This window comes from Amblyomma maculatum, chromosome 2, assembly GCF_055883805.1.
Source record: "Amblyomma maculatum isolate TAMU_Amacu chromosome 2, ASM5588380v1, whole genome shotgun sequence".
In the NCBI taxonomy this organism is placed as follows: domain Eukaryota; kingdom Metazoa; phylum Arthropoda; class Arachnida; order Ixodida; family Ixodidae; genus Amblyomma; species Amblyomma maculatum.
The window spans coordinates 25,042,479-25,068,827 of record NC_139345.1 but is presented as its reverse complement, the minus strand read 5'-3'; the positions used below and the strand labels follow the sequence as shown (position 1 = coordinate 25,068,827).

At 50.8% G+C, this 26,349-nt stretch overlaps 1 protein-coding gene across 1 annotated transcript in view; it reads left to right on the top strand.

Annotated features, from left to right (window-relative positions):
- Positions 1-246: 246 nt before the first annotated feature.
- Positions 247-26,349, top strand: part of Pgant9 (polypeptide N-acetylgalactosaminyltransferase 9) — a 146,133-nt gene continuing 120,030 nt past the window's right edge. Inside the window, exon 1 of the mRNA XM_084593521.1 lies at positions 247-506. The gene's annotated coding sequence lies outside the window, so the exon portion shown is untranslated. The remainder of the gene's footprint in view (positions 507-26,349) is intronic.

The window sequence follows — 26,349 nt, the reverse complement described above, 5'->3', positions numbered from 1 at the left end:
TTCTTCCACACATGCACCTAAAGCGCAATAAAAAGTAAAGCACCTCAGCCTGCATATGCAATATTTTTAGTTGTCTTCGGCTCGTTAACGTTGTTTATTCCGCCAGAAAAAGAAGGTATCTGCCAAAGATAATAACTGGCGATAGATGGCGTCTCTGCAAATAAAGTTTTAGTTTTTGTACTCAGATGGCGCCACATATTCAGTCAACTCGGACCGATGCTGAGCTTCAGCGGTAGTTTTGCTTTTTATGCCATTGCTTCGCTCACTCTTCGCTTGGTGCTCTCCCCGCGGACTCCTCCGCATTCTGGATAAGGCTCGGTGAGGTGCGTGTTGTGTGTTGCGTTCTGTGCGGCGGTCGTGCGGGGCCCTGCGAATCGGATTGGGTGCTGCACCGGACGATCGTCAGTCCTTGCCCGCAAGGACTGCGTGCAAGGACTGCGTGTATAAGGCTCCACAAGACTCACGGACATAAGCTATGGCTATGCGCCGGAGATTTACATAAGCAGGTAAGCGACACAACCATTCAACGTCCTCTTGCTGCTGCGCTTCCGAAGGAACTTCTGACATGCCCGCCCCTCCGATATTCGTTTGTGTTCTTTCGTGATATAAAATTCCGCTCTGCGAACGCGCCCTGATCATAGTACCCAAACAGGAGAAGTCGGCTTCTTTCTTGAAAGATCGTTTTTCCTTTTTCTTTCTTTTTTTTTTCTTTTTGTACGACGCAAAGCGAAGGAACAAAGTAGCGGTTAGCGCAAGGCTACAACCAATTTGTGTGCGAAATCACTACCGGAATGCGCGGCAGCTGATGGGATCGCCGGAGATCAGGTCATCAGCAAGCTTTTCAGCATTTGGGAGCCGTTGACGCGCTGCAGGACGTGTGAACTGAAGAAATCTAATGAAAGGGTCGAGCTAGAAGGTGGTTAACGCTCATTGATCCACTCTCGCCAAGATTGATTTCGGATGCGTTGCCTGCTGGACTCCGCTGCGGCGGCGTGTCTTGTGCGTCACGCAGCGTTCCACTTCAAGACGCTTGTTCCGCCTGTTCTTTCAGTTGCTTTCTTTTCTCTTTGGCGGCTAGGTTATTCGAGATTGTGGATCAGGAGCAGCGGGAAGTCGGCCGGTTCATCCCCCTCCCGTTCCAGCGGGCCTCTTTTTGTTCCGCTTTTGTTTGTCCTAGCTTTCGCATTTCCTCAAGTTCGAGTTAAGACACCTACGGCCGGACCGCATGCCCTGCGATTCTGTTTGCGCGTGTTGGAAATTCTGTAGCGATGCATTTTTCAAACAAAAAGCGTTGCTAAGGGTTCACTAGCAGCGTGGCTCGACAGACACGGTTGTCACGAATAGTGTTTCAAAAGTCGGTTAGAATGGAGGAGGGTTAAATTTTATTACGTGCCACGCTTGACTGCAAGAGGCGACGAGGTGAAGGGGTGAAGGCTCCTTGGATTGTTTCCATAGATGGCTGTGCTGTTTTCCTCTTGTCAGTGAAGGAAACATATCAAGCATATTGGGTGCGTTCAAAAACTTTTCTTTTTCGCAAACCTTTAGATGTGAACACAACATTTAAAAAAAAAACGTTTTTTTTTTGCCTTGTTGTTTTTTTTTTCCATAATTGTACAGCAGCAATAAAAATAGAGACTAAAAAATAAAAAGACAAAGCTTTTTTCTTTTCTTGCAGTGAAGCTAAAAGTAAAGTTTCACTCCAGCACGTTCACCCAAGAAGCCACTGAACGGTTCCAGGCGTCTGCATAATGAATTAATTCATATCACATAACCACTGTGATACCACACGACTCGCTCAGAATTAACCTGCTAGGTTTCGTCGTCGATCGTGGTATCAAACTGAAATGCGCATATCGCATTGCCCGCACGTAATATGACTGCGTGTAAAGCAGCTTTATTATTGCGCATGCGGCCTCGTATATTTCATGTCTTGATTTGATGTAGTTCGCCCATGCATCAGCTCAGTAGGCGCATTTCCGCCCTGTATGTAAGCCATGAGTAACTCTTGGCGGCATTAAGTGGCGATATAATGTGGCTTGTGGCTAGCGCTCTCATATTAGAAGGGCAGTAATGCGTGTGGGCGTAGATGTCCGCTCGAAGCGGTGCGCGTGTGCCGCTTGTCATTTGGCGTGTACGGCTGGCTCGGGGCTCCGCCGCCGCGGCTGTGTATCACCGCTGAAATAACGGCTCATTGATCGACGAGCCGAGCTGCTTTCGCGTTAATCGACCCCATCGCCCAGTGCCCCGGCGGACAAGTTGCATATTTATGCGCCCGTACAGGTCGATACATGCTCCCCCCACCCCTCCTCTCTAGACCACGGCCACCTTTCATTTCGCTTTTGATTCAGAGGTGTACGCCGGGAGTGTGGAAGCGGTCGGGAGATTAGCGAGGCTGGCAAAGCCAACTGCTCGGTCGGCCGCATTCTGGCGACCTTTGCGACCGATTATGGCTATTGAAATTGAACTAATAAAACCTAGCAACAACGTCGTGGGGGTAACATTTTTTTGCTGCTAGTTTAGCGTTGCTAAATCTAGGCCACCCCTAAGATTTCGTTCGCTGCATACCATCGCTACTCGAGCGTTGCTGTATCCTGCTTCCGTGCGATTTTGCCGTATGATAACGTCATCGTTCTCGAAGATAGCGCTTATCGACTGGCAGGCATTGCGAGGCGCGATGACAGGAGGGAAGTAAGTTTAACACGTCGCATTTCACGCCTAGCTTGCTTCCATCTTAGCAGCATGGTGCGGATCGGTTTATAGGATTATTGCCGTGCAAAAACGACATGGGTTGCACATGTTGGACGCGGACAGCGCAGTCGGGATAGAACAAAAAAAAAAAAAAAAAAAAAAAAGCTCTTGCATGTCTCGTATGGCACATGTCTCGTATAAATGTAATTCTTGTCTGATGTACGCTGCCAGTAGGTTACCACCAGCCCACCCAAGCACTGTGCGCACTTTCCCGCCGAAATTGATTTTGAAGTGCAGTGGGAAGTCTATGGCATACTGTACACACCTTTCAGAGCTGCCATCCCGGCTGCCATATTTAACGATGTAATCCTCGGTTAAAGCAGGACGCTTCATCGCAGTACCCGTCGGGAAAGAATTTTGAATGAGGACTTTCCCGACATCTCGCTGGCTCTTGCTAATGAACGCGCTAATTGCTTAACTGAAGCCAACAATGAATTCTGTCGCCAGTATACCGTATGTGCTGATGTATAAGGTGCGGTTGCCTTAAACAGTACAGACGTGAGCATGCTTGTATATTACTTCATACTTCGCAATTCTTAGCGGGTTGGAGTGAAAAGTTTTGATTCTGAATATTCATATTGCTCCAAAGTTTTCATTCGCTTCCTTCTTAGCGGTGTGCTTGAGCGCTCTACATGCGCTTAATTTCTCACTTCTGTACTCTCATAGAAAAGGGGCCAGGAGTGCCTGCTGAGAAATTACGAGACGAACTGTTCACGAATTCTGCGAACAGCGGTTAGCAGAATTCGTAACGCAGAGTCACGCGGTTGCGACAGGCGTCGGTTACGGTGACCGTCGCCGAGGCCATGCAGTTACAGCCGCGCGAATGCGATATATACCTGCCTGGTTGCCGAGTGTATGTTGGTTTCGTTGAATGGCGCGAGCGCCCTTTGTTCGTCCCCGCCGGTTTGCTCACCGCCATCGCGTAATGCGCTGCTCGCGACTGCGGCGGACGCACGATCGCTTCTTTTGTGGACTCCATCCGTTGTCCCAGCTGCGAATGCCTTCGGCGAGCGCATGTGCTCCCCTGTATTCGTGATGCTTGACGCTCTCATGTGCGGGACTCCTTTAAAAGCGGGCTTCCCCGAAATTGTATGCTAGGGTTTAATAATGATAAATTTAGTGGGACACATAAGCTCTGCCGTTATGGGTATGATACTAAGCGTATTTCAAAAAATTAAGAAAGCGACCTTTTTTACTTTACATGTTTATATATTTTCTTCAAATTTTTTATACACCTATACTTTGCATCAGCAAGCATTGGTTTTTCATTCTGAGCATTTCGACATCTTTGCACCCCCCCCCCCCCCCTTTTCCATTTTTTTTTTCTTTTCTTTAATTCATCAATTACTCACAAAGATTTCATTAACTTATCGCCTATTACGTATGAACCAACCATCGTTCGCTAGAACAAATTACCATGATACGGTTTTGTTTACGCAACCCCCGATGATTTCCCACACGCGGCGCCGACGGCTCTTTGGCCGCACGAGCTGTATGAGCCATCGCTTAAAAAGTTGAAATTCGTTTTGCAGAAATCGAAGGCGCCAGTATCTGTGCACTTCTTGATGTGCACCTCAACCGCGCCAGAGAGGAGAGGGAGGATGGTGGGAGTGGAATAAGAAACTGAGAAAGAGGCGCTTTGTGGAGAAATCCGGAATAATTTCCCCCATGGTTCTTCACTGGCATCGTGCACTACATGGGAGCCTTTTGCGTTCCTGATTAAGTTCAAAACATTTGGGACACCTGATTGAATTTCATGATATAATGGGGCTTATTGTCCCGAAGCGACTCGGGCAGAGGGACGCTGTAATGGAGCGTGTGGAGGGAAGGGTGGCTGGTGGCTCTGATGGGGCTGGGACAGGTAGGTCACCGCCGCTTGCGGCGGGGGCTAGCCTGCCACTGAATTTTTTTTCTGTTGTAGGGCGTCATTGCACCCGCCACCTCTTCGGTGGTGGTGGAAGACGGCTGTTGTTGCGACGCGCGTCTTTCTCTCACTCTTCTTTTTCTTTCTTCTCTACTTTCTCTCCTGTCCGCACGAGGCAGCGGAGGTGGCCCCGCCGGGGTGGTGCAGTGGTAAGACGCCCAACTACTGTGCTGGAGTACCCGGGTTTGAACCCGACCTCGGCGGCTGCGTTTCGATGAAGGCGAAACGAAGAGGCGTCCGTGTGCTGTGCGATGTTGTTGTTGTTGTGGCTGTAGGAAGAAGGAAAAGAAAATGCACGGGCCTGCTACTGGCTCTGTAGCTGAGCCACCTCCGCTGCCTCGTGCAGATAGAAGAGAAAATAGAGAAGAAAGGTAAGCAAGAGGGAAAGAAAGACGCGCGCCACAACAACAGCCGTCGTCCACCACCAGCGGTGGCGTGTGCAATGACGGCCTACAACAGATAAAAATTCGATGCGGTGCCAGGCCAGCCCCTGCCGCAAGCAGCGGTGACCCACCTGCACCAGCCCCATCAGCACGATGTCAGCCCACGTTAAAGATCCCCAGGTGGTCGAAATTACTCCGTAGCCCTTCACTACGGCTCCTCTTTCTCTCTTTCCACTTTCACTCCCACCTCCCTTCCCTTACGGCGCGGTTGAGGTGTCCACAGAAAACAAGTGAGACAGTTACCGCGCCTTTCCCTTCCTATAAATCAATTAGTTTATAAATCAATCAGGCAGCGGAGGTGGCTCAGCTACAGAGCCAGGTGGCGCAAAATCAGGAACCGGAACCCTTCGGTGAGCCAGCCGTACGATACCACGAACTCACTGCACATTACAAAGCAATAAGAACAACACTTCCACCACCCCATAAAACACTGACTAGACAACAAGTAATATGGAGACAGCTGCAGACGGGGACTCTCCCCAATCCAAACTACATATCAAAATTCATAAATAAGGATATGAATCCCTTCTGCCGATTTTGCGGGGAGAAAGACAACTTCGAGCATATGATCTGGGCGTGCAAAGCCCATAAGCCTCCCTCAGAACTCTTGCCTGATCACTCTAAAGAAGCTTGGGACAAGCTAAGGTCCAGCGATGACCCTGGCATTCAGGCCGTCGAATGGGCCGGCGTTGCCAAAAGTCTCCACGGCCCGCGGCACGCTAGCTGACTTCCCTTATTCCTCCCACTTATTGTGAATGAAGTTTTATCAGCCTCAGCCTCTTTTATTTCTTCCTACAGCCACAACAACAACAATCGAGCGCAGGAATAGAATCGATAGTGCTATCGATAACATTATGGGAAATACTGACTATCGATAGTTTTGCACCACTAGTTCCGCCTGCATTGAAACGCAGTCGCTGCGATCGTGTGCTGGCTTCGAACTGTGGTGTAAATATACAGAAGCGGTATGTATGCACTGACTGCCGGTTGATTTCGTAGACCATGCTTCCTTCCTTCACGTGTTCTCCTTGTGTGCCGTGCTTTAAACACTGCGTTAAACCGGTCGCCGTTTTCGGTGACCGCTTATCGCTTGCGTTGTCTCTATCTGGTTCACTGTCCATCTCGAGCAGGATCCTTCTATCGCGGTAGCCTGGCTGTTCGGGCTTCGTTTCTCTAGCGGATATTTGTCATTCCTGTCCCAGCTGAACGAGCGCGTTTCTCGCGCCGTCTTTTGGAAGCGCTCCCTGTTGGCTTAAAAAAAAAAAAAATTAGTGGAAGAAAGTTGTCGAGTTAAAAAGCCGCACCGCTTGCGTGTCTGGAAAGTTAGTTTATCTCTTCTCGCACTTGACTGCGGTTATGCGTGTATGAAAATTAATGCTCTTCTTCTTTTTATACGGTCCCTTAACCGAGCATGAAACTGTGTAGAAAGTAACCGCTCCCAGATTTATGGTCTCCGTTCGTTCTGGAGCCGAGCTCGTCACGCGTCGGCGACGCTATCGCACAGCTGCGGACGCTTCACGTCGGCTGCCGTCCTCGTTGAAGGGTCTTCATGCATCTTCGTCCGGATTGGAAAACGGCACGACAAAAAACGACTGCGGAGTTTTTGCGCCGAGTCGGTTTCTTCGTGCTTGAGCAACCGATTGGCGCGTCTCCCGAATTGTGTTGCGCGCCTCGGTGAGAACCGCACGGTCGCGTACACGCAACGCACTCTCTGGACTCGCTTGAACGCTTGAGATTGCGTTTCATTCGGGCAAGCTTAGATGCCACTTTTCGTGGCGTATGTTGCGTTAACGGGACAGCTCGTTTTGGGTTGCCGAGAGGGATATATATTGTGTTCAGTGGCCGTGTTTTTATAGAGGACCAGTGAGGACGGACGTTCACAAAAACACTTTCGCGGTATAATGAAGCAGCGGAAGGAATTTCAAGCTGAACTGAAGGTGGCCTGGCGAGAGCACATTGCATTGCCGTTGGTTTTTGTGCAAAGCCCTTGCGTTTCACTTTTCTCACTCTCCTGCCACACTCTTGCGACGGCAGTTTTATTTTTGGATGGTCCAGTGGTAGGAGTTTTTCTTTTTCCATTAGTGGCAGATCTTCAAAGCAAGCCTTTTGGTCCCGAAGCTTGCAAGTCGCAGCGCATTGAGTCACTGGGGAATGATTGACCTGTGACGCAGTGTGAGTTGATGCAGTGAGGTTCATCGCGGGGTCTCTGCGCTGTGCTGTGTGTTATTCGTTCTAGGGTGACTCACCGTTCTCAAGTTCAAACCGTAACGTTGTTATCGCCCGCTTGTTGCGGGCTATACTTTGAGCGACTGTATACTCCAGCCTGATGACAGGTCTGGAGAGGCTGCGCAATCAACGCGGGGCTTTTCGGGGCTTCAATTCATCTCAATCTCTGGCTTGGCTCGCCTGCGAAGCTCGCTCCGAGGTCAGGGGCGGCGAAAGAGCCGTTGGCGTCCTTCACCGAGAGTTTGCCGCCATGGAGGCAGCGCTCCGGGAACGCGATTGGCAACAACGAACGCAAGCTGCGGGCCTGGCGCGACTTCCGGGATTTCGGCTCCGGCGACCAAAGGCGGCACCCGCAACCACGCTGCTCGCATGATGGTCTATACCCTGCGAAGCTGGCCGCCGTCGTGTTGGCTGCCTGTCGCACGTTGTGCACACACAGGGCCCATACGTACACGCTGGGCAGATTTATAGGGGCCATTACGGTGAATTACTACGCCCAGTCGTCTGGCTATAAAAAGTGTGCGCGCGCGACTCGGTGCGGGTGGGAGGGAAGGTCGTCGTCGCTAGCGGTTCCGATCGCCGACTAGGGGAAGAGATTGCTTCGCTTTCAGTGCTTTTCGTTGTTTTTATTGTCCGCTCATTTTTAATCTGTCGCTGAGCGCGGAACTCGCGCCGAGGCGGACAGGAAACTTTTCACCTCGTGCAAAGTGTGTGACGGCGCGTCCCTCATATCCCGAGTTGCTTTGGGGCGTTAAACCCTGTAAACCAAACCATCTCGTCTTTTGCAGCGTGCCGTTAAAACGCGAAATGCGGGGGGTGCCTTGTAGTGCTTATTTAACGGCCTGCTCGAACGTGCTTTGCCCAGTGGCCAATCCCGGCTGCGACGGTCACATTTCGATGGCGGAGGTGGGTGAATCCGCCCGTGAGCTGCGCGGCGTCAGTGTGTACGTTAAAGAACCCCGCTTAGTCTGAATTTATTCAGAGCCCTCCACTATGGCTTCTCCCTCAGCACGTCCGCAGCTTTACCCCACATAGGGTAGCTTACCTATTTAAGAGGCGCATATTCATGGTGTCTGTTCACGAAATTAACTTGGCACACTTCTCCATGAGCGCCAACAAAACTGACTGCTGTGTGTTCACTCGCTTGCGCTTTCAGCGGAATCCGCTTGATACAATTGTAGACTCCGCTTTGATTGTAGACTCGTCAAGCTGCCCAAGGGCAGCTTTTTTCTACGATTTCTCCATCTGTAGTTTTAGATGGGAAATAAACTTTGACTTTGACTTTGACAAGACCAACGAGTTGTGGGTTCATATACACGGGTCGCAGACCTATACAGTACAGCTTGTAAGGTATGGGATAAATGGAGAGGAAACAGAGAGGGACGACGGGTTCCAAGAAATGTGGCGCATTCACAGCTTGACGGCCTAATCAGGCCTCACATTGACCGTGCCTGCAGTAGCGTGGCAGTCACGCTCTTCTGCGTTACCCCGCCTGCGGACGGTAACGAGCGCCATTGCGTTTCCACGCTCTTGGTTTCCCGCGAGCTCTCTGTTCTTCGCGGGTGCGCGCTTTCTGAGATGCCTCTCTATCCGTTTTCCTGTCGCGCGTATACGTGTGTACGCCGAAGGCGGCCATGTATAGTGCCTAACAGGGTTTCCCGATTTCTCCACCGGCGCGTATACGGTGCCCTCGGGAATACGGCGCTTCGAGAGCGGCGCTCCGCGATTGATTATCCGTGCTCTGCACCGCGCACAGACACAATTCGGGCATCTTTCTGCGAGTGTGGCACGCTTTTTCTTTCATTCATGTTTGGCCGGTTTTGCGCGCGCTGGTTCCTTCCCGATCTCACGCGCGAGCGCCTGCTGGTTAGTTGCGTCCCGGTTTGCTGAGGGGCTAGGGCAGAGGGTAACGTGCACTTACAGTGCGCATCGGGCGCTCTCTGCAATGCGAGTGGCTTTTGATCTATGGGGAAAGAACACACCGGCGCTGCGCTTTGCGGTAACCGGGACGAAACAAGCTGGCTCGGTGTCTAAACGGACACTGAGTGAAATCGCGTTTCTCGGTCCGCTGTTTACGGCACGTGCGCTGCGGAACAAGCGGCGAGCGAGGCTAGGTGCCTTGGAAGTCGCACTGCGTCTCTTTTTACGTGTTCTCGGAACTCAAGACCATGGTTTCGCTCCCCGTTAACCTCATCGCCCCGAATTAGCGTTCGATTCCTAAAAAGCGCGGTACTACATCGTGCGAATGTTCAGTGATGTTACGCGTGTGCTGGGAAGTTGTGCGGTTCAGTGAAGCATCGGTGCTGGCTGTGGGGTAACGGCCTGGCGGTATTTCTTATTTCAAGCTATGATCACACTGATACGTGTTTCTGTTCGCATACTTTGCGTGACCGCACTGGTTTCGGGGAGATCGTTTCTCTCCCCTCGTCCAAACCCTATCCTTTTAAGGCGCGAACAGTTACGCAGTTAACACACGGCGCCGCCGTGTGTGTGATGTCCGTCCAAATCGAATGTCACTGACCAAAGCAGCTACCAGTGAAAGATGACAGTACACGAGATGGGCTGCGGTAAAAGGAAGAAAGAAGTATAAGCGGGAGAAAATGGCGAGGGTGGTGTTAGGGACGTAGGGATACGAACAGATAGAAACGAAAAGCGGGTGCACCGGCTGCTTTCCTCCTTTCGCTTTTGTCTCGCGCTCGGGACACTGCGTCGGACTTTGGAGTGATCATTGCCGCCAGACCCTGGGCCTCGTTATCCATCTCCTGGCTTAGTACCTTAATCTCATCTTCGCCTGCGGCTGCAGGCCCGAACCTTAAGTGCTCGGTGGGAGGGAGCTCTGCCGATATTCCCTATTCGGATGGCCGCGGAAAGAAAAGCAAGACGAAAAACCAGCGCGCTTGTATGGCGCAGTGCGATGGTGTTCGATGTTGGCGCATAGACAATGCCAAGTTGTTCCTGCCGCCCAACCAGAAGGCGCTCGGTGGCGTAGAAAGACAGAGGTGCGTCAGTGGACAGAGGCCTCGCACCAACGGAAGCGCTGCCGGCGACAGCACAGGGCGAACCTTCGACTGTCGGCATATATATATATATATATATATATATATATATATATATATATAGGTAGGCCGCTGCTCCTGTGTCGATGCTACTGTTCTCGCACTGGCGCGTCGCCGACAGGTGCGGAAGCGCGCACCTGACGCGGAATGCGGACGGAACACCGAGCGAAACAGTAGCCATCCGTCAACAGGAAGAACTGGCTTGCTACGAGCTCTGTAATATATATGTAGCGCAAAAACAAAGAAAACGAGATAAGTTCGGAGAGCGGCAGCTGTTTGGCGTTTACCGTGCGCGCTACCGCGAGAGCTGTCATTGTTGGCATCGGCGCGCGAATGTCGCTCACAGGCTATTTATTAACAGGTGCCGTCCTGACAAGCGGCGCAGGCGGCCGGGGGAAGGCAGATGTGATGATGTTGGGGCCTTTACTGCATGGTTGAATTGTCTTCTCTGCTTCCCTAACTGTGTCTTTCGTTGTGCGCTCTTCGCTTTTAATAATGCCTCGCCCTCAGGCCTTTATCTGAACTCTCCTGAGCTCCGAGCAATATGCTTCTTTCTCCGTCAGTGCTTTTTAGCTTCTTAATTGGCTTGAAACGTTTTAAGAACAAGCATCCAAGCATCCAACAGTCAGACGTTCCACCAGTGACGAAGGACGAGGTCAAGAAAGCACTAGAAACTATGAAAAGGGGGAAATCAGCTGGAGAGGATCAGATAACTACAGATTTGCTGAAGGACGGGGGGGATATCGTGCTAGAAAAACTGGCCACCCTGTATACGCAGTGCCTGGTGTCATCGACGGTACCGGAAGCATGGAAGAATGCAAACATTATCCTCATTCACAAGAAAGGGGACTCTAAGGACCTTAAAAATTACAGACCAATCAGCTTACTGTCTGTTACGTATAAGGTATTTACTAAGGTAATCGCTAATAGAATCAGGACAACCTTAGACTGCAATCAAGCAAAGGATCAAGCAGGGTTTCGGAAACGGTACTCTACTATCGATCATATCCATACCATCAATCAGGTGATAGAAAAATGCTCGGAATATAACCAGCCCTTATACATAGCATTCATTGATTACGAAAAAGCATTTGACTCAGTTGAAACCTCGGCGGTGATGCAGGCATTGCGAAATCAGGGGGTAGACGAGCCGTACGTGAAAGTGCTGGAAGATATATATAGTGGCTGCACAGCAACCATAGTTCTACATAAAGAAAGCAACAAAATTCCCATAAAGAAAGGTGTTAGGCAAGGAGACACAATCTCCCCAGTACTATTCACAGCTTGTTCAGAGGAAGTATTCAGAGACTTGGAATGGGAGCAGTTAGGGATAAGGGTAGATGGAGAATACCTCAGTAATCTGCGATTTGCTGATGACATTGCCTTGCTAAGCAACTCGGGAGATGAACTGCAAATAATGATTGATGACCTAGACAGGAAAAGTAGAAAGGTAGGCTTGAAAATCAATATGCAGAAGACTAAGGTAATGTTCAACAGCCTCGGGAAGGAACAGGAGTTTACATTAGGTAGCGAAATACTGGAAGTAGTAGGCGAATATATCTACTTAGGACAGGTAGTAACCGCAGATCCGGATCATGAAAAGGAAATAACAAGAAGAATAAGATTGGGATGGAGCGCATTTGGCAAGCACTCGCAGATTATGACTAGCAGCTTACCGGTATCGCTCAAGAGGAAAGTATACAACAGTTGCATCTTGCCTGTACTCACCTATGGGGCTGAAACGTGGAGGTTAACCAAGAGAGTTCTACTTAAGTTGAGGACAACCCAGAGGGCTATGGAACGAAAAATGGTAGGGGTAACATTAAGAGATAGAAAGCGTGCAGAGTGGGTCAGAGAAATAACTCAAGTTAACGACATTCTAGGGGAAATTAAGAAGAAGAAATGGACATGGGCAGGACATGTAGTGCGAAGAGAGGATAACCGATGGTCGCTGAGGGTAACAAACTGGATTCCAAGGGAAGGAAAGCGTAGCAGGGGGCGGCAGAAAGTTAGGTGGGCGGATGAGATTAAGAAGTTCGCAGGGGTCAAGTGGATGCAGCTAGCACAGAACCGGGTTAAGTGGAGAGATATGGGAGAGGCCTTCGCCCTGCAGTGGGTATAATCAGGCTGATGATGATGATGATGATGATGATCCAAGATTGTTCCGGAGGCGGTTTCTAGGAGAGATGTCAGTGCCTGTGACACCGCGCTGCTCCCCCTGCTACATACACGTCCGGTGTCACCATTTAGTGGCTGGTGGAAAACTGGCTTTGCACGTGCCTGGGAAGGTGGGATATCGATGCTAGTGAAAGGCCTTGGCGTATTGGAGAGCGAGCATACCAAGAGGGGAACCGCACACGTATGTCTACGCCGCATCTGCAAGAGGCGCGCTGTTTTGCGACTCGTTTAGTGTTTCCGAGGGCCCTTTTTGGAGCCGCTCTGCTGCCCATAACCTAATAAAAAGAGAAACGATATTAAGGACAACCTTCGTACATAGCATGTATCGATGCATGTGGCACTCAAGACGCCGATCCCGTCAACTGAGTTTCAATTGAGTTGATGTTTGCGGGAACCTTTCTCGTAAATGCGGCGTGACAAAACGCATAGACGGTGAATACGTAGAACGCTGCTACAAACTCGTGTTTTTGAAGGAGGCTATGGTTTTTGTTACCGCGCATTTTCTCGCTATGTGGCCTATACAGATCTTCGGACAGCCGAGTATACTTTGTTCTTTGTTTTTACAAACTCTTCCGCAGAGCAAGGCTGTTCTCTTTCTTTCTTTTTTTTCTGCAGCCGTGTAGTCGAGGAGGTGAGAGAGAATGACAGCTGCTTTTCAGGAAAGACTCAGCGTGTATCAAGACGTGTTTCTCGGGAGAGGCATTTTATTTGGTTTCTCACTTTTTATTAGGTGCGGGCCATTGTTGTGCAAATATCGCAGCAGGCCGGTTAATCAGTCTTCACGCGGCAACAGCTGCTTTTTCTCTCGAGTTTCGCCCGGGAAACGCGCCGCTCGTCCATCAAAGCCTCGGCGCCTGCCGGCGTACCTTGATCTTTGGTAGATTGATGCACGTCTGTTGGTTGTTCGCTGACGTTCCAGCTCACGTCAACGGCTTGGTTAAACTACAATCGGATACAAATTAATAAAAAGAAATAAAACATAAACGGCAGATGCCCCTTGAAAGAGGCGCTTCAGTCAGTGGCGTCTGCCGATTATCGTGATGCAGATGCTAATCCGATTAATCCATGGTGAGCCACCTTTTTTCTGCCACACTCTATCTAGTCGCTCTAGCAGGTCTAAGGGGATTATCCAAGATGTCAGGAGAATCATTCGACGCCATTAATCAAGGAGGGGGGGGGGAGGGGGGGGGGGGGTTCTTTGAAGGGCAAGGGCCGGCTTTTTTTTTTTTTTGAGCGTCGACTGTCTGCGACTGAAATTCGCTGATTCTGCGACTTTGGATATTTGCAGTGCACTCGGTGTCGCAAAAAAGCTAGCTGGCGCGCTATGCTGGAAACGCGTGCTTGCGCGCCGATTTCGCATTTGGACCAAGTGCCACGGTAGAGAAACAAAAATACTCTTGTCTGGGGATGAAACTTCGGTGTGACAGGTATTGTTGCTCTGATGGGGTTGATTATTGTAAGAACCACCTGTCGCGGTCAACAGGTGGAAAAGGTAGAGAGGAAAATCTCCCGTTTTGTAATTTAAGGGAGGGATGGGAGAGGCGACTCGGATATAACGAAGAAACTAATTTTATCGAGAGACTGATATAACGAAGATCCTTAATGTACCCCTCTCGGCTGCTTAAACGAGTATAAATGCCAAATCTTGGTGGCATTTTTCTTCTTACTAAAGGACTGATGAAAAGATTTTTACTAAATTATAAAACGCGCACTAGCAATAGGTATTTTATCAGTCCTCTCTGCAGCACAAAAATATTTAAGCTAGCTTCGTTAGCATCGAACGTATGGGCGATCGAAAGTGATGCTTTGTAGCGAAAGCTACATTGTCCACGAACGAAGAGTTTTGAGTGGCGGGAGGGTACAGAGCCGTTGCCTAGCAACCGCCGCAGCTGGCGGACGCCGCGCGCTCGCCGCGCCATCTGGCAATCAAGAAGCAACCAGAAGGACGTTTCGTCTTTAATGCAACAGCAACATAGCTAGGCATAGTGAGTAGCACATCTTAATTCTTCTTCTCTAGCGTGAGGATGATAGTAGTGATGATGATGGTCTAGTCAGCGGTGCATTTCAGCCTAGCGTGTACTCAGCATTGGACAGAATTATTGGACTAGATTTGTATTTCACTGGAATTAACTGTATTGATTGGACTGGATTGGATGGGATTAGATTGAATTGGAGAGGAGTAGGCAACCCAGCGTCAGGCACTCATGCTTTCGCTACGTATATCCTGGCTTAGCTCAGCTGAGCCACGGCCAACTTTTTTCCCCTCAACTAAACCCACGCGGCGCGCAAGAAAAAAAAAAAAAAAGTCGCAACGGCACCCCATCACGCCCCGTCTAGGGTGCCTCGATGTAGCGCGCTGGTATCGAGGCACCTCGTCCAGGTCGCCTAACTTGGGAGCGTCCAATGAGCGGGCGCGCCTAGCAGCCCCACTGACGTTGGTTGGGAGGCTTGCGCACGGCGATGTGTCGTAAAAATCGGCTACAAGCTGTTGCCAGGACCACTTAAAAAAAAAAAAAAAAAAAAAAAAAAAAAAAAAGGCTCCACTTAAAGCGGTTAATGTACCCGTTTGGTGAGTTCAAACCAACAGCTAGATTCTGCCTCTTGCGACGATTACATAAGCGCAGGCGGTACAAAACGGCGGTGACACGAGTCCGCTGTAGCGAGTGGGACTGCCGGTTCCCTGTGGGACATCAGATGGTTGTGCGCACCACGCGGAAGTGCCTTCTTCGCAGCGCTCCCATTGTCTGCGGCGGGCGAAACAATTGCGCGCGGCCTCCGAGGGGCGCGCGTGGCGCCGGCGAAAGCGCGCTCACTGTGCGTGTTCGTGGGAGTGTCGGCGTGTCGCGCGACACGCGTCAGCCTGATGAACGGCCGCTGCAGCTGCGTGTCGAGCGTGTGAAATCGCCGCCGCCGCTAGAGGCGACCATCAAGGAGGCCCCAGATGGAAGGCCACTGCGCAAAGCCCATGAGCGTCCGCTGTGCAGCCAAGGTCGCTGGTCCGTAACGCTATAGTATATAGTGGGGGCCACAACTAAATTTAACTAAGTTTTTAAAAGCCACACCGTGTATAGGGTTCCGTGAAATCAACCGAGGCCTGTTGAAATTCGCATGGCCTAGTAGTGTGCAGTATTTTTTCGTTAGCTGAAGTTAATTAATTATTAAATAATAATTAGCTACCTCTTGTATTTTGACTTGTAGAACAAGTGTTCAATGCGAAGGTTGTAGATCGTCTCGAAAAACGGCTAGTTGCGTTTCGATGTTTACATAAAGCTACTTGCTATTCAAGGAACCGATCCAATTTCCTCTCATGAACATGGGCTACCAATCATATATTTTTTTTTTTATCTTCGCAAACATTAGTATGAATCCCGTCGAAAAACATGCGCGCGCCGAAGGCGACGAAATCCGCGTGGTCTACGTTAACCTCTCTCTCGGTGAAGCTCAAGGTGGCTCCTTGCTCGGGGAACCATAGACAGCGTGCATGCCCGTTGTTTCCTGCGGGACGCCTAACTTTTGGTTGCGCGTTTTATATCGGTACATTACACGGATCACCAACGGACTGTAGATATATAAGCCTATGTTTGCGTCTTTGAAGCCCCTCAGTCTCGTGCAGCCGCGTCGACCGTGTTATTGCGTTAGCGTTAGGGCGCTTGGTTAGCCGCGCAAATGGTCTGCAACTTTTTGTAGTCCTTATTTTAATTTTCTTTCCCATAATGTGCTTCGGCTTATAAGCGGAAGTCGCGTGTGCTTGGCCTCTGCGCGGTCGTCGTCGGCGGGGATGCCTCATCTTGCCAGGAAGAGCGCTATTTGAGAGTGCCGTGTCGAAGCCAGTTCGTGTTCATTATTTTCCCGCTTACGCGCTCGTTATCCGTCTCTGGCCCCCGCTTCAGCATCGCGCAAGCGATGCGTGTCTTGCAGTACCGGGTGGGCTTTCGGGCAGGGACTCTCGCTCGCTGCTTGCTTCGGCGCATCTTCGCGTTTTGCGCGGATTGTCCATTTGGCTTCGTAACGAGGGGGGGGGGGGGGGGTGGGGGGAACCTCGTTCTTGCGACGGTGCGCTTATTTCGTCATCACGTGGTCCCAGATGGGCGCAATCGCGCGTATCCTATATAACTATTTCTCTGGGCGAAAACGTCTTGCTGTGAGGAGTGTGTTTACGATGCGTGGGCAACATCTTGCCCTGCTGTCGGCTCTCGCGGCCAGCGCATAAAAGAAGAAAATGTGTAGCGCGTCCTTTGAAGGACGACGCTTGAGGCTTGGCGAAAGAGCCCAGCGCGCGCCCGCGGAGCCGTCAAGGCAAGCGGGCCGTCCTCTTCCGCCGCAAGCGCGTGGCCAGCGTGGATCTCGCTGCCGCGCGAGGCCGTCCTTGAACTCCGGGAAGAAGCTCGCCGCCGCGTGGAGGCGGCACGTCCAGGCAGGTCGCTTGCATCACGCGGAGCGGACGCCGCTGGCCTCCTGAGTGAGGGCCGTTTGCCCTCAGCTGCATGTCGTCCGCGTTCGAGCTAGCCTCACGAGTTGTCACCAGGCTCGTTCGGATTGCAATTATAGTGCGGATGGTGGTGTCGCTGGCACCGTTACCACAACATCCGCCTGTGAATTTGGTCATGCGCATCGGTCATTGCCTAGCTAGGGCATGTTCGACAAGCGCTGATCCCTCGCTTTTTTTTTTTTTTCGTTTTTTTTATTTTACTTTATTTTATTTATTTATTTATTTTATTTTACTTTTTATTGTTTTTTTTTTTTTTTTTTTTTTGAAGACGGCGGTGTTACGGATGATGACATAGTTCACAGCTTGCGACGGCCGCGCTCCAGGTCTTGACACTTTCTTCGCGCCAGCCAGGACCACATCGCGGCTGCCTTGACGCTATAGGGACAGGTTATGGCTCGCCTTTCATTGAGGTAGGTGAATGCTCCCCGCCTGCGCCTGGATGGCCGCCTCTGTCGTCTCTCATTTCGGAACCATCACTTCCTCGGAGAATGCGGCCTCGCGATGCTGTCGCCCTTCGTTGCTCGACTCGCGTTGTGGGCCTCGGGACGAGAAGCCCCGAGATGCACCGCCCTACCTTGACCTCGGCAATACGTGGCCTGGGACGACGCGCGCCTGCCGAGGAGAGAGGGAGCTCGTATACCGCACTGCGCTCTGTAAATGCCTCGTTGGTGCGCTTCTCTCTCGGTCAGCGGGAGAAGCTCCGCGAATGCAATGTGCAGGCGTGCATGAAGCCGCATGTTGAGCATCGCGTGAACTTACCATTACTCGCTTGGTTCACCCTGTTGGTAGAATACCTGTTGCCGTCCGCGCAGCTAAGAAGCGATGAAGCCCGCACTCTTCGCGTGTGCAAGGTTCAACGACATCCGTCAGCTTCCGCCACTTCTCCCTCTCCCTCGGCGGGGCCAGCCGAGATAAAGGCCGCTCGTCGTTGCCTCGATGTGTCGTTCTCCCAACGAGCTCGAGGTCCCCTGAGAGTCGGGGACAGGTCGCGAACCTTGTCTCCGCGCGGCTAAGCGAGCGCTGGCAGCCAGTCGAACTGGTTCGCCGATGACGGATGCGCGATGCGGAGCCGATTGGCCCACTGGCGCGGGACGACGCGGAACTGCCGCACCGGTCGTGGTAGTGCGATGGCAGCCTTGTGTTGTCGCCCTCCTTTTCGGGCGTCCCGCTGCCTCTTTGCCGGCGGAGTCCGTTACAATGCGGAGAAGGGAGTACAGTTCGCCGGTGCCTGAAACTTCGCAGCTGCCGGAACAGGAGTCCTCTTCAATATCGCAGAGGAGTCTTCTATCTGAGGCGCGGTGGTTCCATTGGAGACCTCTGATGGACTTTTGGATGTAGTATGACGGCGATTCTGGCTGCGGGGTCCCGGTACGTGGAGATGGGCGTGTGACGGCGCGCGAGAGATCGTATGCCGCTCTTCGCTGCATCTTCATCATCTATCACAGCCCCCTGAAAGCTTTCACATTACCCGACGCGTAACGAGTGAAGCATATACCGGCACTGATATCATCTAGACTAGATGCTGTTGCACTGCTGTCACCGACTGGGGGCAACAACTGCCGCTACTGTCCATATACGTATGTGGAAGCATGCCCAAACAAAAATTATTATTGGTTCACAGGAATGGAAAGGCGCAGTATCTGTCACACATTTTCTATGGACACCTGAACCGCGCCAAGAGGAAGGGAGAAAGGTGGGAGTGAAAGTGGAAAGAGAGAAAGAGGGGCCATAGTTGAGGGCTACGGAGTAATGTCGGCCACCTGGGGATCTTTAACGTGCACTTTAACAGCACACAGACGCCTCTTCGTTTCGCCTCCATCGAAACGCAGCCGCCGGCGATTGGGATCGAACCTGGGAACTCGGGCACAGTTGTCGGGCGTCTTACTACTGCACCACCGCGGCTGGGCCCAAACAAAAACTTTTAATGCAGATTAATTTCATTTATCGGTGCGCCTATAAAGTCATTTATTCTTTATCGAAATTGGGTGCACGCTAAAACAGAATACGAAACTGCTGTACGTTATTTCGAAGGCGATCGCTTTAATATACCATAATACATGAATAGTTGCCCTCGAGAGGGGACACTTAGTGGAAGCACAGCCCACATGAAAAGCTGTATAAGCAATTGGAACTTTTCAAGACAATTTTCTCGCAGTTCACCATCGAAGGCAGCCGCTCGTTGACGCGCAGGAAGTGTACAAAAAAAAAAAAGCAGTACGAAGGCATATACCTATTTAAAACGTCACGATATATGCCCGCGTTTTTATAGCGACTAGCTCTAGAACTGCATGGTAATTGAAGCACATCGTCGATGCTCCAGACACCCTGGGCATCCACGAGTGATACTTGTATTTCGAAGTTTATAAAACTGCAGTGAGCAATAAAAAGTCTTTTTGGGACATTGTAAGTATCCGCATCATTCTGAAGTATGCATCAATCGTGATTGTATCATTGCCACCTCCGACACCACATGCGACGAAAATATACGTTTCACGAAACGTAATGACATTTCTTTTGAAGCCCTGTGCCCTTGGCAAATGCGAAGCGCAACCCCAGTGGTCTTTGTCTTGCGCGGTAAGGCAGTCTAAGGCTGCAACTTTTTTTTTTTTTTTTTTTTTTTTTGTTATCGTTTTCATTGCGTTAAAGAAAGTGATCTTTCCTGTGTGGCTTTTCGGGCTTTCCTCGTGTCGCGGGGAGTGCGTACACAGCAGTCTGACGAAAAAATAAAAGATGGCGCAGCGAACCAGGAAGCACTTGGGCTGTGAGCGTCAGTGCCCGGAAGATGCGCTCATTCGCTGAGCCTGGAGAGGTATGCACTGTGTACATCTCACGAAAGGCGAAATAAACTCCCGTATTTAACTGACAGCTGCGGTAGCGCGGCCGTATACACTCTCCGAGCCGTTCATAATTCCGCTCGCTTTCCTGACACGTGCTTGTGTTTGTTCGCGACGTATATACGCAGGGCGCACTTATCCACGAAGTCACAGAATAAAATCCTGCACACCGGAACAAGGTTGACTCGCAATGTGCGGTAGTGAATGTGTAATGCAGCATATCCAGCTTCCCCGTTCGGTAGTCGGCTGTCCACTTCTGTGCGCGACGGTTTTTCTTCCCTAAGGTAGGAGAGGTGACGATGAATGGCGCGCATTTCTGAGCGGGCGACCTTTATTTTGTTCATTTTTTTCCAACCAGGAAGGACAGCGCGCGGGGATGTGTTCGTTACGCTAAGATGCGCATCCTAGGTGAAAATGGAGGCTTTTGCGGAGGGCTCAAACGTGTATAATAACATACACGCACCGCGACCACCCTGCGAGGCACGACACTCGGGCACATCGCTGCTGCTGCAGGCGACGTCAGTGGCGGAAACCGGAACTTGATGGCTGCCTGCCTCATTTTCTTCTCCGGTGTTATTACGCCCTCTCTCTCTCTCTCTCTCTGCCACATGGTGACGCGCAGACGTTCTTTTCTTGACCGCTACGACCGGACCGTTTATTTCACTTATGCCGTTTCATTTTAGTCATTCGCTTTTTTTTTTATTTGTCTGAAGGTTTAATCGCGTTCCTGTGCGTGTGTGTGTGTGAGAGAGAGAGAGAGAGAGAGAGAGAACAAGAGAGACAGACATATAGTGAGAGAGAGTTACCGAAGTCATTGACCGACAGCGGTACACGCCTGGCTGGGCCGCTGTGCGGTGCCTGCAGTACCGGCCGTGATGCATGTCAACCGCCGAACGCCTTTCTTAAGCGCGGAATTTGCATACACGATAGCAGATGCCGGGGCAGGTAAAAAAATCTTTTCCTTCCGTAATTATTTTTTTTTTATTCTATAATAACAAAACCACTTACTATTTCTAGCCTGTTCGCCGAGACCGGGCACAGAGCGGCTTGGTTTCTGCACTCATTGGCGCATTGGAGGAAGCTAGTTTCCTAGCTGGGAGCGTAATCATTCAATGACACTTTTGCTTGTGTTCCTTTTCCCGCGACGAAAAAAAGAAAGTGAAAAAAGAATATGCTCGCCAGAGACAAAAACAACAACACGAATGACGCAGGAACGCAAAGCTTTTTCATTGTCAACCGTGCACCGACATTCTCCCTAGTTCTCGCTGTTAACATTGCCAAGACTATAGGGCTACTCTGCCTCGGCCTGGTGGCGAGGTTTCCACACGAGCGCTTTTCCTTCATCGGGATCTTGTCTTGAAACCCGAACGGAGGTGCCTCCGACGTCGCCCAGTTGTGTATAGTTCCCCTTGGACTCCCTCATGCCGCCATTTTCTACGTTTTGCGGCACTTGCACTGCAGTCAATGAAGCATTGCAAAAAAAAAAAAAAAAAATGTTTTATCGTGGTCGTATGACGACCACTCTTCGCGCTTCCTTTATTTCTCTGGAAAGCGACTCTACTCACTGTTTCTTTGCGTCAAATGCAGGCCCCGTGTTTGTTTGTTGTTGTTTTTTCTTCTCAAAAAGCTGCTGCCGCTGTGTGCTCTGTGTCTAGTGCTTCTATCGACACTTACGTCCTCCACGCTCGAGCTCGTTGCGCATGGCTGGCTCGCTTAACAGCTAACACCCATCTCAAAGGTCGGCGAACCGCCATCACTCCCGGCAGGGTGGCTTGTATTTAAGATGGCGATGATAGCTAGTACTGGTACTAGTAGTAATTCGATGGCCTCTTATTCTGGATGGGCCGTTCGTGCACTGTCGTTCGTGTTGCAGGTGGTGATTGGGTTATGTCACGGCTCCGGAAGGGGTGCGAGACACCTTCTCGAACCGAGGCAAAGGTAGTTGGAACTTTGACGCCCAGCGTTAGCCGGTTACGTTCAGCGTTGTGAATGAGAACAAAGCCACGAAGTCAAGGATGGAAAAACAGCTATATATTCTCAGTATTATACACAGTATTGTACGACGCAAACATTTACAGACACTTAAAACAACACAGTTAAGGTAGCGTACATGAAAAAAACTAGCAATTAGAAATACATCAGTCAAAATTCTCACTATCAGGATACATGCAAATTGAACACAGATGTTTAAAACAAGATAAGACGAGCGTAGAGAAAGTTCAGAAGAAACTAGGAAACGGGCATATTGTCCGACGAGCGCGGCGGCACTCCACTCACAAAGACGGCGCAGGTGGGGAGCTCTCGAAGGCGATGGTCCTTCCGGAGCCCTGGGGCGAAGTCTTCGTGGTGCGATGCGGCGGCGGTTCGGGGAGCCCGGAGTGCTTGGAGACGAGAGGCGCACTGCCGTTGGGTCCGAGTCGGCTTCTTTTCTAGCCTTCGGTTGACAATGTGTAAGACACGCCCACACAACAGTTCCCTCCCCAAGTCAGGGTCCGTAGAACAAACACGCACAAGTGCACACGCAGGAAGGGGCACGTAGGCCCCGCAACTTCCACACTGCATGGCCGCCATGTTGCGGATGAAAAAACGTAAGTCACAAACAAAACAACCAAAAAAGGATGCACGTACGCCAACAACTTCGGCCCTGCTAGGGGTCACATTGCAAAACAAGCTGGGAGGACACCTCCGCTCGCGCACTGCGAGGGGGTTTCTCTAACTGCGCGGAAACTACCCCGCGAGGAGAACGTGCACGTACGCGTGCTCTTGACATTACCGACAAGGCAGAGGCAAACAGAATACACTGACATATATCAATAAACTCTTCTAGAATATACTACATATGGTTAATTGCCATATTATGAAATATAAATGCGGCCACTTTTGTGACAGGTTACCTGTTGGCAATACCGTCCCTTTGCGACATCTTTGTTTCGGTTTATTCCCGAAGCACGACACTTGCGTTTTACTTCTGACGCGGAAGAGCAGTTGCATGGGATCTGCTCGGAGATGCTAGTGAGAAAGGAACGGGGAGAAACTAGAAGAGTGGGCATGTCCAATGTCATATATGCTGCAAGTCTTCATTGTCGTACACTGTACGCATGAAACATGCGACATATGTCAGCTTCCGCTGTAATGCGCGTATTGCATCCAGCGCGGATTCATTGTCGTCCACGTCGCTTTCCAAAGCCGTATCCATTGTGTGTGCTGCGCACTCTTTGAGTCTTTATGCGGTGCGCAGGGCGTACGTGAGCCTCCCCTTTTTTTTTCTTTCCTCTCCTGGGTGCGCATTGTGCTGGCCCATTGGAGCGGTGCGCGGGGTCACATTGCGACCACGCGTAGATATGTGCGCGATGGGGCCTGCGCTGTTGTGCACTCCCCTTTGCGAATGGACTAACGCTGTTGGCGGACTGTAGCGGTCGCCTTCGCTTCTTTCCGCGCAAGGTCCGAGAACGCGGCTCACGCATCGTTGACGCTCATTTTGTGCTGGGCCTCGAATGTGGGTTTTGGGTAACGAGGTAGGACGCGGAAACTGCGGACGTAGGCACACCGTCCTACCGGGCCATACATAAAGGCCGCGTTATCACACGTGACGTGATAACTTGCTGTTATGCAACTGATATGCAGACAGCAGAGCGCTCTGCCAGTTTGTTTGTTTGTTTTCTTGTTGTTGTTTTTTTTCGCGTCGTTACGTCGAAGCGATGGAAGTGCGTGCTTCGCACTTCTCCACATGCGGTTGTTAGTGGACTTTTCCCGTTTGTACAGATTCACCGTTCCACTGGCGTCCCGATTCTTCCCTCGTGCTCTCGGTCGTGTCTGCCTGTATGCGACGATGTGTGGAATTCGTGTACTGCCTCTAGACAAAAGGCGTAAACCGTTGTAGAAGGCGGAAGAGAAATAACGGAGGCGCCCTCTCGGAGCCTTGATCCGAGGCGAAAGCCTGGAAGGAGCACCCCCACACTGCGCTAGAGGAATCCTTTCTTTGCCAGGTGTGGCGCTTGCCTGTGCCCGCCCAGGAAGCGACTTCGCCGCTTCACTAAAGGAAGAGGGTGACTCTGTACAAGTCTGATAGGAGACTCCCACCCCGCTAGAGCATAGCAGGTAGAACAATCCAGAAGAAAAAAAAAAAGTCGGTGAAACAAAGAGGCCACAAATTGGAAACCCACGGAGCGGCAAGTGTCGGTCCCTCTCTCCGCCAGCGAGAGTTTCGCTGTGCGTCGAGGCGGCGACGCGCCGACGAGGCCCCTGGTGTTGCCGCTACTCAGTGGGCGAGCGAACCTCGTCCTTTTGATTCGCAGCTTGATTTTTTTTTTTTTTTCTTGGACCCGCTCGGCGACTGGTATCATCTCCAGAAACGTACAGCGGAGGAGGAAAAGAACGCCTGCTGCGGCGTGCGCCAAGCTAGTTGGCGCTAACGGGACGGCCGAAAGCGCACTTCCTCGTGACGCCGCGACGTGTGAGTCAGCCGTGCCAAGCTGGCCAAGCGTGCGTGCGCTGCGCCGTGGACGCTCTGAAGCGCGCTGTACTCACCTGGCCGCTCTCGGCTCAGCCCTGGGGCAGTTGCGCAACGGCGACCGGGTGACTGCTCGACGTGATGAGCGTCGTCGCCCGCTCGGTTGCGCGCCGAGGCGGACGCTGGGCAGGATATCTGACGCTGGCCGGATGCGCTACGTGTAGTTCGCCGCGGATGCCTTGCCGCCGTTGCCGCTCCCTTTCTCTATCGCCTCAGGGCGTGCTCTTCTTGTTTTTCTTTTTACCCTCCGCCAACCTGGTACCTTTCCGTTGAGAGTAGTCACGGTCGTCTGTAGGCGCCTTTTCATTGTCCCGTAATTAACACCTAGGAGCTGTATATTCGTGCTTCGCTGAAATGAAAACTTTAGTTCCGGAGTAAAAGGTCGCTTCTGTCTTAAGTGCGCAATGTTGGTCGCAATATCTGAAAAATAATATGGTTCAGTTTGGAATTCGTGTATGTACTAGAGGCGAAACGTGATGGCATCTCATGACGTGATGACGTATTTCCTCCTACTATGACTGTTCAAATCTCGCATACCGCTATTTCATAACTGCGCTGTCAGCTGACATCTGCCGAGTGCAGCTTGCAGCCTATAGCATAATAAACAGGGGGACGTTTTTCTTTTTTGTGGCCATTTACGGATTAGGTTAGAGAAACTTAGTGATGAAGAAGATCAGTAGAATAGGATCAGTGACCCTCTAACAAAAGGCGACCTCTCCCACCCAGTCCGCAAGTTTGGCACATGTGTTCTCCGGCTTCCTCAAGAGCCTAGGCCCCCTGTGAGGGTGCTGTTAGGGTCTTTTGGTGGTGGGTTTTCCTTACAGTCCAATAGGAAGTGTTCTGTTGCTTTGCGACTGCAATGAAGAGCGTCATATTCTATGGCACGTAACCCAACGTGGCGTGCTGGCGCTGTAAACCGCAAAGCCTCCAAAAATGACCCATCAGTCATGTTCTTTGCACTTTCTTTTTCTCTGGTGTCGTGCACTTCGAATACAGAAGGGAAACGTCTGCTAGTTCAGGCAATAATTTATTCTCATCACTGTCCATATTAACGCGACAATAATGCATGGGCCCTTTATTATGGGCCCACTGATTTTCACATTTTCACTCTCAACTTGTTCATCATCGAGGAGGCGTAAGTGGTTTAGAAAAGCTTGGTCCTCGGAAAAAAAATAAAAAAAATAAAAACCTGACCATTGTTTGAGTTGTCGTAATAAGGGGTACGGCTGTGTTTCAGGCGATTTTGCTGCGTCGGCATCCGAGAGTTCGTCTTTCGGGAAAAATATATTGGACGTGCCAGAAAATGTGAGCCCATGAAATGTGGGGAAGATATTGCGCTTCTACAAAATCTGAATTCGTGAAATAAAGTGTCGTGATCACCCTAAACTGCAAATATGAACGTGGAAACAACGTAACGAAAGAGCGCTTCGGGAGTTGCAGAATGAATGAATGAAAAACTTTAGAAAAGAAGAGTTCGTCGCGGTGCGTCAGCTGCGACCGCGCAACTCGACTTCCTCAGATCGATCCTAACCGCCACACCTCGTCAGGCTGTCTTCTGTCTCTCTTTTCCCCTGGGTACTGCGTGTTCATTCCGTGATGAGCTAGCTACTTAGGCGCCCCGTGACCCGCGCCCTCTCTCTCTCTCTCTCTCTCTCTCTCTCTCTCTCTCTCTCTCTCTATATATATATATATATATATATATATATATATATATATATATATATATATATATATATTATAACTTTTTTTCTTCCCCCCCCCCCTCCCCCCCCGTTACGCATGTGGCGCGCTCGCTCGTTCTGTCCGTTGGCTCTGATGAATAATATAGTGTAAGTACGTGCCGGGTACAGGGGGAAGCTAGCTGCCGGAAAATTTGAATGGAAATCAGCGCTGCTTCAGAGGACCGTGAAGTAAACGAAATCCGTGTTCGCTCCGCCAATC